The sequence below is a fragment of the Procambarus clarkii genome, unplaced genomic scaffold, assembly GCF_040958095.1.
Source record: "Procambarus clarkii isolate CNS0578487 unplaced genomic scaffold, FALCON_Pclarkii_2.0 HiC_scaffold_109, whole genome shotgun sequence".
NCBI lineage: Eukaryota > Metazoa > Arthropoda > Malacostraca > Decapoda > Cambaridae > Procambarus > Procambarus clarkii.
In genome coordinates, this window is record NW_027189142.1 from 193,019 (window position 1) to 210,586 (window position 17,568).

Sequence of the window (17,568 nt, forward strand, 5' to 3'; positions counted from 1 at the left end):
TAGCACATTGGGTCTTATGAAATCTATTTTTTATCCTCGCATGCTTAAAGGGACTCTGATTGGGGAGGGAGGGGTGGGGGGGGGGGGGGGGAAGGTTTGTTCCGTTATATACTAGCAGAGCAGGATCATTGGTGGTGGGGGGGGGGGGGGGTGAGGGAGAGAGAGAGAGAGAGAGAGATCTTTCCCAACTCTTCCTTTTTACATGAGTGAGCTACCCGTTTTATTCATTTTATCCTTCTCAGAGCTGTTTTGATAGTATCCAAATGATGGTAAATGAAAAGGGAGGACACGAATATCTACCCAGAATTCAGGACTGGCAATCGATATGCATGTTTGAGTGCGAATCTTTTTCTCTCTCAACTTAGGTATACGTTTATGTCGTACCTAAAAGCGAGAACCACACTATTGGGACAAGTATGCAAGGCCCAATTTTCCTAACAAGCACAGTTAATTTTGTTATTTTCGAACATTTCTTTCCAAATTGGTTTATCCAATTAACAGTATTATATTAAGATCATGAATTGCTGGGTTAGGTTAGGTTAGGTTAGCTTAGCTTAGGTTAGGTTAGCTTAGCTTGGGTTAGCATAGGTTAGGTTAGGTTTGATTACATTTCTATGTTAGATTTAACTCAAATTCAAAACAATTGCAGTCATTCGGCTTGTTAGTCAACTTGCCTCTAATAGGGGCAATTTGTCTAACAAGACTATTTAGTTTTGTGTGCATATATATATATATATATATATATATATATATATATATATATATATATATATATATATATATATATATATATATATATATATATATATATATATATATTATAGCTTCAAGACTCCGAACCAATATTGAAGCATCAAGAGGAAGTGCTTGTGTTATGGGCCAATAGGCCTTCTGCAGTTACTTCCATTCTTATGTTTTTATTCCCATTGGTTCGTGTTTTATCTTGTGTAAATGTCAATCACCTCACCCAAAACTTTGGTACCATATCACCTCACCCATGTATGTGTGTATATATATATATATATATATATATATATATATATATATATATATATATATATATATATATATATATATATATATATATATATATATATATATATATAATATACAGAGTAAATCTACCCCAAAAGTAATGATTTATTTGTCTACAAAACTAAACTCTTTTTGGAATCATATGAGGCCCCTCCACTGAGGGGGGAGGCCTGGATGTTTATTGTCATGTGTATTCATGCTGCTTGCATGTCGTCGTTTATTTTGCCTTTGTTGTTTTCTTGACAGCTTTCTTTGCCTTGGGTGGTTTGGGAGATTTTGAAGCTCTCTTTATTTTGGGCTTTTTGTTCCCAACAACAAGCTGCTGCTGCTGCTGCTGCTTCTTTTTCAAGGCTGTAGGTGGTTTGTTGCTTGTGGCGGCTTTCTTGGGAGTTACCACGGCCTTCTTTGCTGCTGTAGATGGTTTCTTGGTTGTGGTAGCTTTCTTGGGAGTTAGAACGGCCCTCTTCTCTGCTACGGCCAGCTTGAATGATCCACTAGCTCCACTTCCCTTGGTCTGAACAAGAATGCCGTCAGCCACTGCTTTCTTGAGAAATCTTCGGATGTAAATGGCGATCTTGGCAGCCTCGACTTTGTTGTTGGCAACAACGTACTTCTTGATTGCTTGTAGAGACGAGCCCTTACGGTCTTTGAGTGCTGCGACCGCGGCTAGAACCATTTGACTAGTTTTCGGGTGAGCAACCTGGACGCGAGGTTTCCTGGTGGTGGCCACCACAGCAGCAGCAGCCGCAGCCTTCTTGGTAGGCTTTGCTTCTACCATGATGATGATGATGAACCAACCAAGGTGATGAGAGACGCTCAGACAGTCACGGGGGAATGATGCTGCCGCCGCTTGAGCCGAACCTATTTATGTGCCGGCACGGTACAGAAGCTGCAACCTGGCAACTCGTCCACCAATCACGACGGTTGGTTTTACGGCTCCGAAACCTGGATCCCATATCTTCTCTAAAATAGAAGCATTTGTTCATGTTCTTTGTAAAAGTATCATAAAGCAGGACAGATGAGACAAATATCATAAAAACTGAAGAGCAGATGAGCACACACATGTATGTATTACAAAAGAAAATCCACAAATTCATTAGAAATTGGCAGGGTAGGCTGAGGAAGTAGGTAGATGTAAAATGTCTGTAAATGGCGAAAGAACATAAACCCAAGACTGAATAAACGATGTTAAATATCCATGCCAAGGAGACAAAAATATGTTAGGATACAATTACCATTAAGACACCACAAGAAGGTCCGTATCCTGCCGTGATGACTAAAAAGAGTTGGTTATTAGCCACAATGTGTAGGCAGTCTCATGCCAACGGCCATACCACGTTGAGAACACCGCTTCTCGTCCGATCAGCGAAGTTAAGCAACGTTGGGTTTGGTTAGTACTTGGATGGGTGACCGCCTGGGAACACCAAATGCTGTTGGCAATAATGTTTTTTGTTTTGTTTTGTTTTGTTTCGTTTGTTTTTGTTTGAATGGCTGGCTGGCTGGCTGGCTGGCTCCACGGGAAATTCACGGAGTTGTGTGGAATAAGGCCTGGTAAAATGAATTAATATGTATGTCATGTTTAAAACAAACTCGCTTAATATAGTGTGTGAGGCTTTATACAAAAACAAACAACCAAAACAAAACATGTTGTATATATATATATATATATATATATATATATATATATATATATATATATATATATATATATATATATATATATATATATATATATATATATATATATAGCTTAATCCGGGTTTGAACTCGCAACTCCAAGAATACGCATCACTTATATACACTTTACCACTGGACCACTGCAGGACACTTGATGCTGAGGTATCAATTTAATGACGTAAATGCCATTTCCACAAATAAATGATAATTTAAAAGTATTTGTATGTACAAATCTTTTCTGTTTAAAAGGCTACAATATCAGTTACTGATATAATTTGTGTTAATGTTTCTATACCCACAGGAAGGCATGTTTTTGCTTATATGTAAGGGGTACGGAGAAGGAATCCACAGACCATCATTCCCCTTCCCCCCCCCCCCCCCCTCCCACCTACTACCACCACCACCACCACCACCACCACTACTCACCACCAATCACCACCAATCACCACCACCACCACCAATCACCACCAATCACCACCACCACACCTAACCGAAAACCCCCTAACACATCAACCCTCCCCCCAATCAACAGGCGAAATAATAACCCTCAAATGCCTGCCTGCCTGCCAGCCAGCCAATACTAACGGTCTTCTCAGAAAGAAAATCTCTTTGTATCTGTATTACTTGATGAAATGTATGATTCTAATAATGAAAATAAATTGTTATGTCGGTTGTATGAGCATAATGACCAATATGCACATGATATGAATGAATTAAATAGTGTAGTTTTAAGTAATTAGGTTGTAGACACATTAAGCGGATATGATATTTGACGCGTCCAGAACTGGTGATTTTTGGTTTAGTTTTAAATGCACCACCACCACCACCATTGCTTCCCCAGAGCCTAATTAAGGACCGGTAAAAGGAGTCAATATGTATGTCATCTATAAAACCAAAGAATGAATAAAAACACACACACACACACCTACATAATAGTACTAGGAAGATTGTATGGCATAAAAAAAAAAAAAAGTACTCCCATTGGGTCGTTTGAACTCGCGACTTCCAAAACACCAGCCACACACCTTACCACCCAGCCACCATAGAGTTGGTATAATTGTGCAACTTTAGTTATAAAACTAAAGTTCTTATTGTCTCAAATCTTATTGTCTGTTCTATGAAAAGGCATGATGTAAATTATGTATTTTTTGAATGATTGAATTGTAGGCACATTAAGCGGATTCGATATTTGATATATCCAGAAAAGGTGATTTCTGTTCAGTTTTAAAATGCATCACCGTTAACGCTAAAGGACTGGTAAAACGACTCGATGTTTGTCATTTTTAAAATAAACACTAAAACTAGGCCCTTAACATATATAATGTTTGAATATAAATTGAATGCATATAAATACAAAGTGGGAGTGGCTGGCTGGCTGGCTGCCTGCCTGCCTGGCTGGCTGGCTGGCTGGCTGGCTGGCTGGCTGGCTGGCTGACTGGCTGGCTGGCTGCCTGCCTGCCTGCCTGCCTGCCTGCCTGCCTGCCTGCCTGCCTGCCTGCCTGCCTGCCTGCCTGCCTGCCTGCCTGCCTGCCTGGCTGGCTGGCTGGCTGGCTGGCTGGCTGGCTGGCTGGCTGGCTGCCCGCCCGCCCGCCCGCCCGCCCGCCCGCCCGCCTGCTTGCCTTGCCTTGCCTTGCCTTGCCTTGCCTGTCCTGTCCTGTTATTGCCTTGCCTTGCCTTGCCTTGCCTTGCCTTGCCTTGCCTTGCCTTGCCCTGCCCTGCCTTGGCTGCAGCTGGCTGGCTGGCCGTAAATCAACTCTTAACAACACCACACCACACCACACCATCACTCATCACCCATCACCCACCACCGGCCCCAGTCTCCCAGCCTCTCTTATATACCCGAGCAGGCCCTTTAAATTATTTGAATTGTTGCACTTCGGCCAATGGCACGATCGCTGCTGCTCAAACATATTCTGGTTCACAAGTATTATAATATATTATATTATATTATATTATATATATATATATATATATATATATATATATATATATATATATATATATATATATATATATATATATATATATATATATTTATTCATGAAACACATTAAAACCTTGATCATTTATTCATTCATTACGTCTAGTGAAGAATTGCTTTTGTTCATTTGTATGATTAAAAATTGATAGAATATGAATTCCTCGCTTAAAGTAAAATATAAAATATATATTGGATTTATATGATTGGTTAATATTCCAAGTGATGCTGAATATCCCCTATAATTTTGTTTTGTTTGTTTGTTTGTTATGTACACATTCCAAATGAAATCAATATAAATGTTATTATTAATGTTTGAAAGTTGATTGTCTACTTGAATCTCTCTATTAAAGTGTGTGTGGCTCCGGATGGAGCCTGGTTATGGTATTTGTCGTGGTGGGTGGCAGAAGTGCTTACTTCTTCTCTGTCTTCTTTGGCAAAAGAACTGCCTGAATGTTTGGAAGAACACCTCCCTGTGCAATGGTTACGCCAGACAGAAGTTTGTTGAGTTCTTCGTCGTTGCGGATGGCCAACTGCAAGTGACGTGGGATGATACGGGTCTTCTTGTTGTCACGTGCGGCGTTACCGGCGAGCTCCAGAACTTCGGCAGCGAGGTATTCCATGACGGCTGCCAGGTAGACAGGAGCGCCAGCACCGACGCGTTCGGCGTAGTTGCCTTTACGCAGCAGACGGTGAATTCTGCCCACGGGGAACTGAAGTCCGGCCCTGCTGGAGCGAGACTTTGACTTGCCCTTCACTTTGCCTCCCTTGCCGCGTCCTGACATTGCTGCTGCTGTTGTGGGTTTGTGGTGTTTTATGCCGGCTTGCTTTGATGTCCATAGGGAATGGAAAGGATGGGGGAGGTAGAGGGATGGGGAGATGAAATTCAGGAAGAGGATGCGGGTGTCGAGAGAGAGGAGGTTTGAAAGTTCGGTGGCCTGTCCACCATGGGTTGACATTTTTGTATGTGTTGTTTGTTTGCGTGTGTGTTATGTTGGGTTGTCAGTACATTGGCTGGGGGGGCTAGTGTTTGTGACCTTGTTGGTGTCCTAAAGCACTAGAGCCGATGGAGTTGGCTGAAGGAGGCTAATCTTAGAAACATCAGGGTAGTTACACTTCTGACGCCACGACAAATGGTTTTTTGGTTTTATATTTTTTTGTAGGTGTTTTATTTATATATATTTTTTTTTTTTTTTTTTTTTTTTTTTTTTTTTTTTTTTTTTTTTTTTTTTTTTTTTATTTATTTATTTATTTATTATTATTATTTTTTTTTTTTTTTTTTTTTTTTTTTTTTTCTTTCTTTCTTTATTCTTCATTTGGTGTAGATTGGGTCCGGGATGGGCCACTCATCTGGATCGTCTGGCAGACCGCTTAGTATCTGAGGGCTTGGGAAGGCCTCATCATGGATATGTCTGATCACTTTTTGTTGGAGAGTGATTCTTCTGGTTCTGTGTGGTGGTTCGTGGATCTCGTAGTCGCTGGTGGTGTTTTCTGCTACGAAGGGATCTTCTGGGTCTGGGACATACATGTTCTTCATACGGTACAGCTGTCTTCTGGCCAGGTAGCTGAGCCTAATGTTCATTGGCTTCATGTTGAGCGTCTCATGGATCAGGTCGGTTCTCACCCTGTCACTCAGAGTCAGGCCCTCTGCAAAGCGAAGTGCTTTGTTTTGTACTCGTTGAATCTTCAACATGTTGGATTTGTTGGTGAGGTTCAGGGGAACGTATGGGTATTCCAAGCTAGGCCTTATGATCATTCTGTACAGGTGGAGCTTGATGTGGGATGGGGCTTGGTTGAAACGGAAGAGCCTCGCCAGTGAGCCCCGGGCCATCGCTGTCTTCTGGGATACGTACTGGGAGGAGTTGAGAAGCCTGTTGAAGTTGTAACCGAGCACTGTGTTGGAGTTTGAGATGGCTATGGGTTCACCCCTGATTCTTATTCCCCCCTCATTTTCAATTGAGAAGGCCATACAGCCGACAGTGCTTAATTGAATCTTTTCTGGGTTAGTGGTTATCCTCCATTTCCTTTCCCAGTTAGCAGTCCTTGCTAGTTCTACGTTTGCCTTACGGGTTGCAGTTGCATGTTTGGCCGCTTGGCTGCTAGGGTTAGATGTTATTACGTGCGTTACGTCGTCCGCAAATTGTACGATAATGGTGTCCCTATACTCTGGTTGGGGCAGGTCATTTACAAAGATGTTGAAGAGAACCGGGCTCAAGCATGATCCTTGGGGGACTCCAGCTGTTGGGGTGAAGGCTGCGGCCTCGTTTGCCTTGAAGCTGGGGGTAACTTGCCTATTCTTAAGGAAATTACTGATCAGCCTGAGGAGGGTCCAGTTTTGCGCTGGTAAGTCTGCTAGTTTGTACACCAGACCATCGTGCCACAGGCTGTCGAAGGCCTTGTGTACGTCCCTCGTCGCAATCAAGGCTACCTGTTTTTGCTTGCGAATTGAGCTTAAGGCGTCGTAGATGATGTTAATTGCGTGCTGGGTTGATCTATGTGCTCGAAAGCCAAACTGCTTTTCTGTGAAGAGGTTGTTGTACTCCATGTAGTAGTTAAGGCGGTTTGACATGATTTTTTCAAAGCACTTGCCTATTGAGTCTAAGAGTGAGATTGGTCGGTAGTTGCCAGGTTGGTGGGGGTCTTTCTTGGGTTTGGCCCGCAGATCGAGCTTCGTGTTATATACCCCGCTCAGGATCAAGGGAGTCCGCCACTGACCAATCAGCGCGCTCCGCCACGCGACCCGCTCTGAGCTGAGTCGCGAGCGGGATATAAAAGGAAAGCTCGACTCGCGCAAAAGTTACTAACATTCCTGCCCTAAATACCTACTGGAAAACTCTATCAGACAAACAAATCGATAGACTACTCACTCATCATGAACAACACATTGATTTTCTCCTACACACTCTCAGACTACCACGAAACAATCATGACCTCTTCTCTACCATCCATGATCCTCTTCCTAACTCTGTATTTCGTTAAACTTTAGCTCTCAACACCCAGCATCCACTATCATTACATATTCAGCTCTCAACAACCAGCACAAACAATCCGTAAAAAAGTTCAGCCCTGACGCTCTTGAGCCAATCACTGTGATGTTGTGAGTTTGTGATGTCCCGATGTTGTCACTGAAAACACCCGACTGAGTCCCTGCCTCGAAAGCCGCAACCTAACGACACGCAGCTGGGTTTAGCCCTGGCACTTTTTCTCTTACAAATCTTCTTCCTCTCACCCCCCCTTATCTTCTTCTGTCCCCACTTCCAAGCTCGCCCCTATGGGCATCTTCTCCTGTATTATTCTGATTCTGATTCTGCGCAAAAGTTCATTATTGTATCGCAACGCCAGCCAGCACGAGCATCATCATCATGCCACCCAAGGCATCTGGAAAGGCTGCCAAGAAGGCCGGAAAGGCCCAGAAGGCCATTGCCAAGGGCGATAAGAAAAAGAAGCGCAGGAGGAAGGAGAGCTACAGCATCTACATCTACAAAGTGCTGAAGCAGGTCCACCCCGACACTGGTATCTCTTCCAAAGCCATGTCGATCATGAACTCGTTCGTGAACGACATCTTCGAGCGCATCGCCGCCGAGGCTTCTCGCCTGGCCCACTACAACAAGCGTTCCACCATTACCAGTCGGGAGATCCAGACGGCTGTAAGGCTCCTGTTGCCCGGAGAACTGGCCAAGCACGCCGTCTCTGAGGGCACTAAGGCCGTCACCAAGTACACCTCCTCCAAGTAAACGGCTTACTTACTGCCCTGTGGTGGTGGCTTGGCCTCAAACCAACAAACTCGGCTCCATTGGAGCCACACTTTAATTTCTAAAGAGATTGTGAGTGTTAGACACCAATACTATTATAACAAAAACCTCTGTCACTGAAAGCAAATAGCTATAAAATGAGAATATTTATGAAACTGTCTGTGTGTGTTTCTCTCTCTCAGTCTCTGTCTGTCTGTCTGTCTGTCTGTCTGTCTGTCTGTCTGTCTGTCTGTCTGTCTGTCTGTCTGTCTGTCTGTCTCTGTCTCTGTCTCTGTCTCTGTCTCTGCATGTCTCTCTCTCTCTCTCTCTCTCTCTCTCTCTCAACACACATATAAACACTCGGTATCTTTTTTCTAGAGATTAGAGATTCATTGTTATGTTCCACATTAGGATTACTATGCAGGCCACCCTCTTAAGGTTTGAAAATGTCAAGAAAACGGTTAATTTAAAATGTCATCTCCTAACTTAACAGATTAAGCCAGAGGACCAAAAACAGAATAAAACAGGACAGGACAGTATGTCACTTATACAAGCTGCTTTTATTTCTAGTACAGTATGACAATTTTTTTTTTTTTTTTTTTTTTGGGGGGGGGGGGGGGGGGGGAGGAGGATCCTTGGCAGTGCATAAGAATGAAAAGCGACGGCGTTTTGTTTGTAAGAGGACAGGTTGTACTACAAATGACTTGATTTATTGATATCACGTGTACAGTGTATGTATGACACCTAAATTATTGTATTTATTTATTTATTATATGTATAGATGAAGGTAAATTCATATGACTGATGCTAGGAATGTCTGAAATCTCCTTAGAAGGATATTTTGGCCCTGAGAAGGGCCGAGTTTGGTGTATACTAGGGTGGTCGTTTTAGCTTATGCACGCTCTCCACGGATACGGCGAGCAAGCTGAATGTCCTTTGGCATGATGGTGACACGCTTGGCGTGGATGGCACAGAGGTTAGTGTCCTCGAAGAGACCGACCAGGTAAGCCTCGGATGCCTCCTGTAAAGCCATGACGGCAGACGACTGGAAGCGAAGATCGGTCTTGAAGTCCTGGGCAATCTCGCGCACCAGACGCTGGAAGGGAAGTTTCCTGATGAGCAACTCTGTGCTCTTCTGGTAACGACGGATCTCACGCAGGGCGACCGTTCCGGGCCTGTAACGGTGAGGCTTCTTCACGCCCCCTGTGGCAGGAGCAGACTTGCGTGCTGCCTTGGTGGCCAGCTGCTTACGAGGAGCCTTGCCTCCCGTGGACTTGCGAGCAGTCTGCTTGGTGCGAGCCATGGTGAACAACTGTGGTTTGTGATGGCCGGCGCCGAAAAATTTTTGCTTATATACGCCGTCTCGAGGCGCTTGCTCGAGCGCCATTGGCTGCTCGACTCGCCTACGTCACCCCGTTGCCCCTCCCCTCCTTCCTCTGGCTGCAGCCAACAGGCAGCTCACCTCAAACACTATTATCGCTGATTTTGCTCTATTTTTTGGATTTGTGCAAAAGTCATTTCACAGAGACGTGAAACAGACGAGTAGGCAACTGCAGTTTTGAAAGCGTTGTGAGAAAGCCGTGTTTCTGCTCGAGTACAAGCATAAAGTAAGGACAGGCAGGAGTTAGGAGTTGCCATGCTACAAGTACGTCCGCTTGACGGGATATAGTCTGGGGAAATCGTGCCGAAATTTTATTATTCACACAACTTCAACACCATGACTGGACGCGGCAAGGGAGGCAAGGGACTCGGAAAGGGTGGCGCCAAGCGTCATCGTAAGGTGCTACGTGACAACATCCAGGGCATCACCAAGCCCGCTATTCGTCGCTTAGCTCGTCGTGGCGGCGTGAAGCGTATTTCGGGTCTCATCTACGAAGAGACCCGTGGCGTCCTGAAGGTGTTCCTCGAGAACGTCATCCGTGATGCTGTAACCTACACGGAACACGCCAAGAGGAAGACCGTCACTGCCATGGACGTGGTGTACGCTCTGAAGCGCCAGGGTCGTACCCTCTACGGATTCGGCGGATAAGAGCTTGGCTAATCCATCGATTCCACCCACCACCACCTCAAAACGGGACCTAATTAGGTCCCTATACTTTTTTACTGAAGGGCTTAATAGACGATAACATAAATTGTTTTGATATCAGCTAGCACATTGGGTCTTATGAAATCTATTTTTTATCCTCGCATGCTTAAAGGGACTCTGATTGGGGAGGGAGGGGTGGGGGGGGGGGGGGGGAAGGTTTGTTCCGTTATATACTAGCAGAGCAGGATCATTGGTGGTGGGGGGGGGGGGGGGGTGAGGGAGAGAGAGAGAGAGAGAGAGATCTTTCCCAACTCTTCCTTTTTACATGAGTGAGCTACCCGTTTTATTCATTTTATCCTTCTCAGAGCTGTTTTGATAGTATCCAAATGATGGTAAATGAAAAGGGAGGACACGAATATCTACCCAGAATTCAGGACTGGCAATCGATATGCATGTTTGAGTGCGAATCTTTTTCTCTCTCAACTTAGGTATACGTTTATGTCGTACCTAAAAGCGAGAACCACACTATTGGGACAAGTATGCAAGGCCCAATTTTCCTAACAAGCACAGTTAATTTTGTTATTTTCGAACATTTCTTTCCAAATTGGTTTATCCAATTAACAGTATTATATTAAGATCATGAATTGCTGGGTTAGGTTAGGTTAGGTTAGCTTAGCTTAGGTTAGGTTAGCTTAGCTTGGGTTAGCATAGGTTAGGTTAGGTTTGATTACATTTCTATGTTAGATTTAACTCAAATTCAAAACAATTGCAGTCATTCGGCTTGTTAGTCAACTTGCCTCTAATAGGGGCAATTTGTCTAACAAGACTATTTAGTTTTGTGTGCATATATATATATATATATATATATATATATATATATATATATATATATATATATATATATATATATATATATATATATATATATATATATATATTATAGCTTCAAGACTCCGAACCAATATTGAAGCATCAAGAGGAAGTGCTTGTGTTATGGGCCAATAGGCCTTCTGCAGTTACTTCCATTCTTATGTTTTTATTCCCATTGGTTCGTGTTTTATCTTGTGTAAATGTCAATCACCTCACCCAAAACTTTGGTACCATATCACCTCACCCATGTATGTGTGTATATATATATATATATATATATATATATATATATATATATATATATATATATATATATATATATATATATATATATATATATATATATATATAATATACAGAGTAAATCTACCCCAAAAGTAATGATTTATTTGTCTACAAAACTAAACTCTTTTTGGAATCATATGAGGCCCCTCCACTGAGGGGGGAGGCCTGGATGTTTATTGTCATGTGTATTCATGCTGCTTGCATGTCGTCGTTTATTTTGCCTTTGTTGTTTTCTTGACAGCTTTCTTTGCCTTGGGTGGTTTGGGAGATTTTGAAGCTCTCTTTATTTTGGGCTTTTTGTTCCCAACAACAAGCTGCTGCTGCTGCTGCTGCTTCTTTTTCAAGGCTGTAGGTGGTTTGTTGCTTGTGGCGGCTTTCTTGGGAGTTACCACGGCCTTCTTTGCTGCTGTAGATGGTTTCTTGGTTGTGGTAGCTTTCTTGGGAGTTAGAACGGCCCTCTTCTCTGCTACGGCCAGCTTGAATGATCCACTAGCTCCACTTCCCTTGGTCTGAACAAGAATGCCGTCAGCCACTGCTTTCTTGAGAAATCTTCGGATGTAAATGGCGATCTTGGCAGCCTCGACTTTGTTGTTGGCAACAACGTACTTCTTGATTGCTTGTAGAGACGAGCCCTTACGGTCTTTGAGTGCTGCGACCGCGGCTAGAACCATTTGACTAGTTTTCGGGTGAGCAACCTGGACGCGAGGTTTCCTGGTGGTGGCCACCACAGCAGCAGCAGCCGCAGCCTTCTTGGTAGGCTTTGCTTCTACCATGATGATGATGATGAACCAACCAAGGTGATGAGAGACGCTCAGACAGTCACGGGGGAATGATGCTGCCGCCGCTTGAGCCGAACCTATTTATGTGCCGGCACGGTACAGAAGCTGCAACCTGGCAACTCGTCCACCAATCACGACGGTTGGTTTTACGGCTCCGAAACCTGGATCCCATATCTTCTCTAAAATAGAAGCATTTGTTCATGTTCTTTGTAAAAGTATCATAAAGCAGGACAGATGAGACAAATATCATAAAAACTGAAGAGCAGATGAGCACACACATGTATGTATTACAAAAGAAAATCCACAAATTCATTAGAAATTGGCAGGGTAGGCTGAGGAAGTAGGTAGATGTAAAATGTCTGTAAATGGCGAAAGAACATAAACCCAAGACTGAATAAACGATGTTAAATATCCATGCCAAGGAGACAAAAATATGTTAGGATACAATTACCATTAAGACACCACAAGAAGGTCCGTATCCTGCCGTGATGACTAAAAAGAGTTGGTTATTAGCCACAATGTGTAGGCAGTCTCATGCCAACGGCCATACCACGTTGAGAACACCGCTTCTCGTCCGATCAGCGAAGTTAAGCAACGTTGGGTTTGGTTAGTACTTGGATGGGTGACCGCCTGGGAACACCAAATGCTGTTGGCAATAATGTTTTTTGTTTTGTTTTGTTTTGTTTCGTTTGTTTTTGTTTGAATGGCTGGCTGGCTGGCTGGCTGGCTCCACGGGAAATTCACGGAGTTGTGTGGAATAAGGCCTGGTAAAATGAATTAATATGTATGTCATGTTTAAAACAAACTCGCTTAATATAGTGTGTGAGGCTTTATACAAAAACAAACAACCAAAACAAAACATGTTGTATATATATATATATATATATATATATATATATATATATATATATATATATATATATATATATATATATATATATATATATATATATATATATATATAGCTTAATCCGGGTTTGAACTCGCAACTCCAAGAATACGCATCACTTATATACACTTTACCACTGGACCACTGCAGGACACTTGATGCTGAGGTATCAATTTAATGACGTAAATGCCATTTCCACAAATAAATGATAATTTAAAAGTATTTGTATGTACAAATCTTTTCTGTTTAAAAGGCTACAATATCAGTTACTGATATAATTTGTGTTAATGTTTCTATACCCACAGGAAGGCATGTTTTTGCTTATATGTAAGGGGTACGGAGAAGGAATCCACAGACCATCATTCCCCTTCCCCCCCCCCCCCCCTCCCACCTACTACCACCACCACCACCACCACCACCACTACTCACCACCAATCACCACCAATCACCACCACCACCACCAATCACCACCAATCACCACCACCACACCTAACCGAAAACCCCCTAACACATCAACCCTCCCCCCAATCAACAGGCGAAATAATAACCCTCAAATGCCTGCCTGCCTGCCAGCCAGCCAATACTAACGGTCTTCTCAGAAAGAAAATCTCTTTGTATCTGTATTACTTGATGAAATGTATGATTCTAATAATGAAAATAAATTGTTATGTCGGTTGTATGAGCATAATGACCAATATGCACATGATATGAATGAATTAAATAGTGTAGTTTTAAGTAATTAGGTTGTAGACACATTAAGCGGATATGATATTTGACGCGTCCAGAACTGGTGATTTTTGGTTTAGTTTTAAATGCACCACCACCACCACCATTGCTTCCCCAGAGCCTAATTAAGGACCGGTAAAAGGAGTCAATATGTATGTCATCTATAAAACCAAAGAATGAATAAAAACACACACACACACACCTACATAATAGTACTAGGAAGATTGTATGGCATAAAAAAAAAAAAAGTACTCCCATTGGGTCGTTTGAACTCGCGACTTCCAAAACACCAGCCACACACCTTACCACCCAGCCACCATAGAGTTGGTATAATTGTGCAACTTTAGTTATAAAACTAAAGTTCTTATTGTCTCAAATCTTATTGTCTGTTCTATGAAAAGGCATGATGTAAATTATGTATTTTTTGAATGATTGAATTGTAGGCACATTAAGCGGATTCGATATTTGATATATCCAGAAAAGGTGATTTCTGTTCAGTTTTAAAATGCATCACCGTTAACGCTAAAGGACTGGTAAAACGACTCGATGTTTGTCATTTTTAAAATAAACACTAAAACTAGGCCCTTAACATATATAATGTTTGAATATAAATTGAATGCATATAAATACAAAGTGGGAGTGGCTGGCTGGCTGGCTGCCTGCCTGCCTGGCTGGCTGGCTGGCTGGCTGGCTGGCTGGCTGGCTGGCTGGCTGGCTGGCTGACTGGCTGGCTGGCTGCCTGCCTGCCTGCCTGCCTGCCTGCCTGCCTGCCTGCCTGCCTGCCTGCCTGCCTGCCTGCCTGCCTGCCTGGCTGGCTGGCTGGCTGGCTGGCTGGCTGGCTGGCTGGCTGCCCGCCCGCCCGCCCGCCCGCCCGCCCGCCCGCCTGCTTGCCTTGCCTTGCCTTGCCTTGCCTTGCCTGTCCTGTCCTGTTATTGCCTTGCCTTGCCTTGCCTTGCCTTGCCTTGCCTTGCCTTGCCTTGCCCTGCCCTGCCTTGGCTGCAGCTGGCTGGCTGGCCGTAAATCAACTCTTAACAACACCACACCACACCACACCATCACTCATCACCCATCACCCACCACCGGCCCCAGTCTCCCAGCCTCTCTTATATACCCGAGCAGGCCCTTTAAATTATTTGAATTGTTGCACTTCGGCCAATGGCACGATCGCTGCTGCTCAAACATATTCTGGTTCACAAGTATTATAATATATTATATTATATTATATTATATATATATATATATATATATATATATATATATATATATATATATATATATATATATATATATATATATATATATATATATTTATTCATGAAACACATTAAAACCTTGATCATTTATTCATTCATTACGTCTAGTGAAGAATTGCTTTTGTTCATTTGTATGATTAAAAATTGATAGAATATGAATTCCTCGCTTAAAGTAAAATATAAAATATATATTGGATTTATATGATTGGTTAATATTCCAAGTGATGCTGAATATCCCCTATAATTTTGTTTTGTTTGTTTGTTTGTTATGTACACATTCCAAATGAAATCAATATAAATGTTATTATTAATGTTTGAAAGTTGATTGTCTACTTGAATCTCTCTATTAAAGTGTGTGTGGCTCCGGATGGAGCCTGGTTATGGTATTTGTCGTGGTGGGTGGCAGAAGTGCTTACTTCTTCTCTGTCTTCTTTGGCAAAAGAACTGCCTGAATGTTTGGAAGAACACCTCCCTGTGCAATGGTTACGCCAGACAGAAGTTTGTTGAGTTCTTCGTCGTTGCGGATGGCCAACTGCAAGTGACGTGGGATGATACGGGTCTTCTTGTTGTCACGTGCGGCGTTACCGGCGAGCTCCAGAACTTCGGCAGCGAGGTATTCCATGACGGCTGCCAGGTAGACAGGAGCGCCAGCACCGACGCGTTCGGCGTAGTTGCCTTTACGCAGCAGACGGTGAATTCTGCCCACGGGGAACTGAAGTCCGGCCCTGCTGGAGCGAGACTTTGACTTGCCCTTCACTTTGCCTCCCTTGCCGCGTCCTGACATTGCTGCTGCTGTTGTGGGTTTGTGGTGTTTTATGCCGGCCCGCAGATCGAGCTTCGTGTTATATACCCCGCTCAGGATCAAGGGAGTCCGCCACTGACCAATCAGCGCGCTCCGCCACGCGACCCGCTCTGAGCTGAGTCGCGAGCGGGATATAAAAGGAAAGCTCGACTCGCGCAAAAGTTCATTATTGTATCGCAACGCCAGCCAGCACGAGCATCATCATCATGCCACCCAAGGCATCTGGAAAGGCTGCCAAGAAGGCCGGAAAGGCCCAGAAGGCCATTGCCAAGGGCGATAAGAAAAAGAAGCGCAGGAGGAAGGAGAGCTACAGCATCTACATCTACAAAGTGCTGAAGCAGGTCCACCCCGACACTGGTATCTCTTCCAAAGCCATGTCGATCATGAACTCGTTCGTGAACGACATCTTCGAGCGCATCGCCGCCGAGGCTTCTCGCCTGGCCCACTACAACAAGCGTTCCACCATTACCAGTCGGGAGATCCAGACGGCTGTAAGGCTCCTGTTGCCCGGAGAACTGGCCAAGCACGCCGTCTCTGAGGGCACTAAGGCCGTCACCAAGTACACCTCCTCCAAGTAAACGGCTTACTTACTGCCCTGTGGTGGTGGCTTGGCCTCAAACCAACAAACTCGGCTCCATTGGAGCCACACTTTAATTTCTAAAGAGATTGTGAGTGTTAGACACCAATACTATTATAACAAAAACCTCTGTCACTGAAAGCAAATAGCTATAAAATGAGAATATTTATGAAACTGTCTGTGTGTGTTTCTCTCTCTCAGTCTCTGTCTGTCTGTCTGTCTGTCTGTCTGTCTGTCTGTCTGTCTGTCTGTCTGTCTGTCTGTCTGTCTGTCTGTCTGTCTCTGTCTCTGTCTCTGTCTCTGTCTCTGATGTCTCTCTCTCTCTCTCTCTCTCTCTCTCTCAACACACATATAAACACTCGGTATCTTTTTTCTAGAGATTAGAGATTCATTGTTATGTTCCACATTAGGATTACTATGCAGGCCACCCTCTTAAGGTTTGAAAATGTCAAGAAAACGGTTAATTTAAAATGTCATCTCCTAACTTAACAGATTAAGCCAGAGGACCAAAAACAGAATAAAACAGGACAGGACAGTATGTCACTTATACAAGCTGCTTTTATTTCTAGTACAGTATGACAATTTTTTTTTTTTTTTTTTTTTTGGGGGGGGGGGGGGGGGGGAGGAGGATCCTTGGCAGTGCATAAGAATGAAAAGCGACGGCGTTTTGTTTGTAAGAGGACAGGTTGTACTACAAATGACTTGATTTATTGATATCACGTGTACAGTGTATGTATGACACCTAAATTATTGTATTTATTTATTTATTATATGTATAGATGAAGGTAAATTCATATGACTGATGCTAGGAATGTCTGAAATCTCCTTAGAAGGATATTTTGGCCCTGAGAAGGGCCGAGTTTGGTGTATACTAGGGTGGTCGTTTTAGCTTATGCACGCTCTCCACGGATACGGCGAGCAAGCTGAATGTCCTTTGGCA

The 17,568-nt window shown here is 43.3% G+C and overlaps 2 non-coding genes across 2 annotated transcripts; both read left to right on the plus strand.

Moving 5' to 3' along the window:
• The first annotated feature begins 2,355 nt into the window (after positions 1-2,355).
• Positions 2,356-2,474, plus strand: LOC138360379 (5S ribosomal RNA). Its single transcript, XR_011226327.1, has one exon. It is a non-coding gene; the product is annotated as a 5S ribosomal RNA (ribosomal RNA).
• Positions 2,475-12,917: 10,443 nt separating this feature from the next.
• LOC138360380 (5S ribosomal RNA) lies at positions 12,918-13,036 on the plus strand. The gene has a single exon (XR_011226328.1). It is a non-coding gene; the product is annotated as a 5S ribosomal RNA (ribosomal RNA).
• The last annotated feature ends 4,532 nt before the right edge of the window (positions 13,037-17,568 follow it).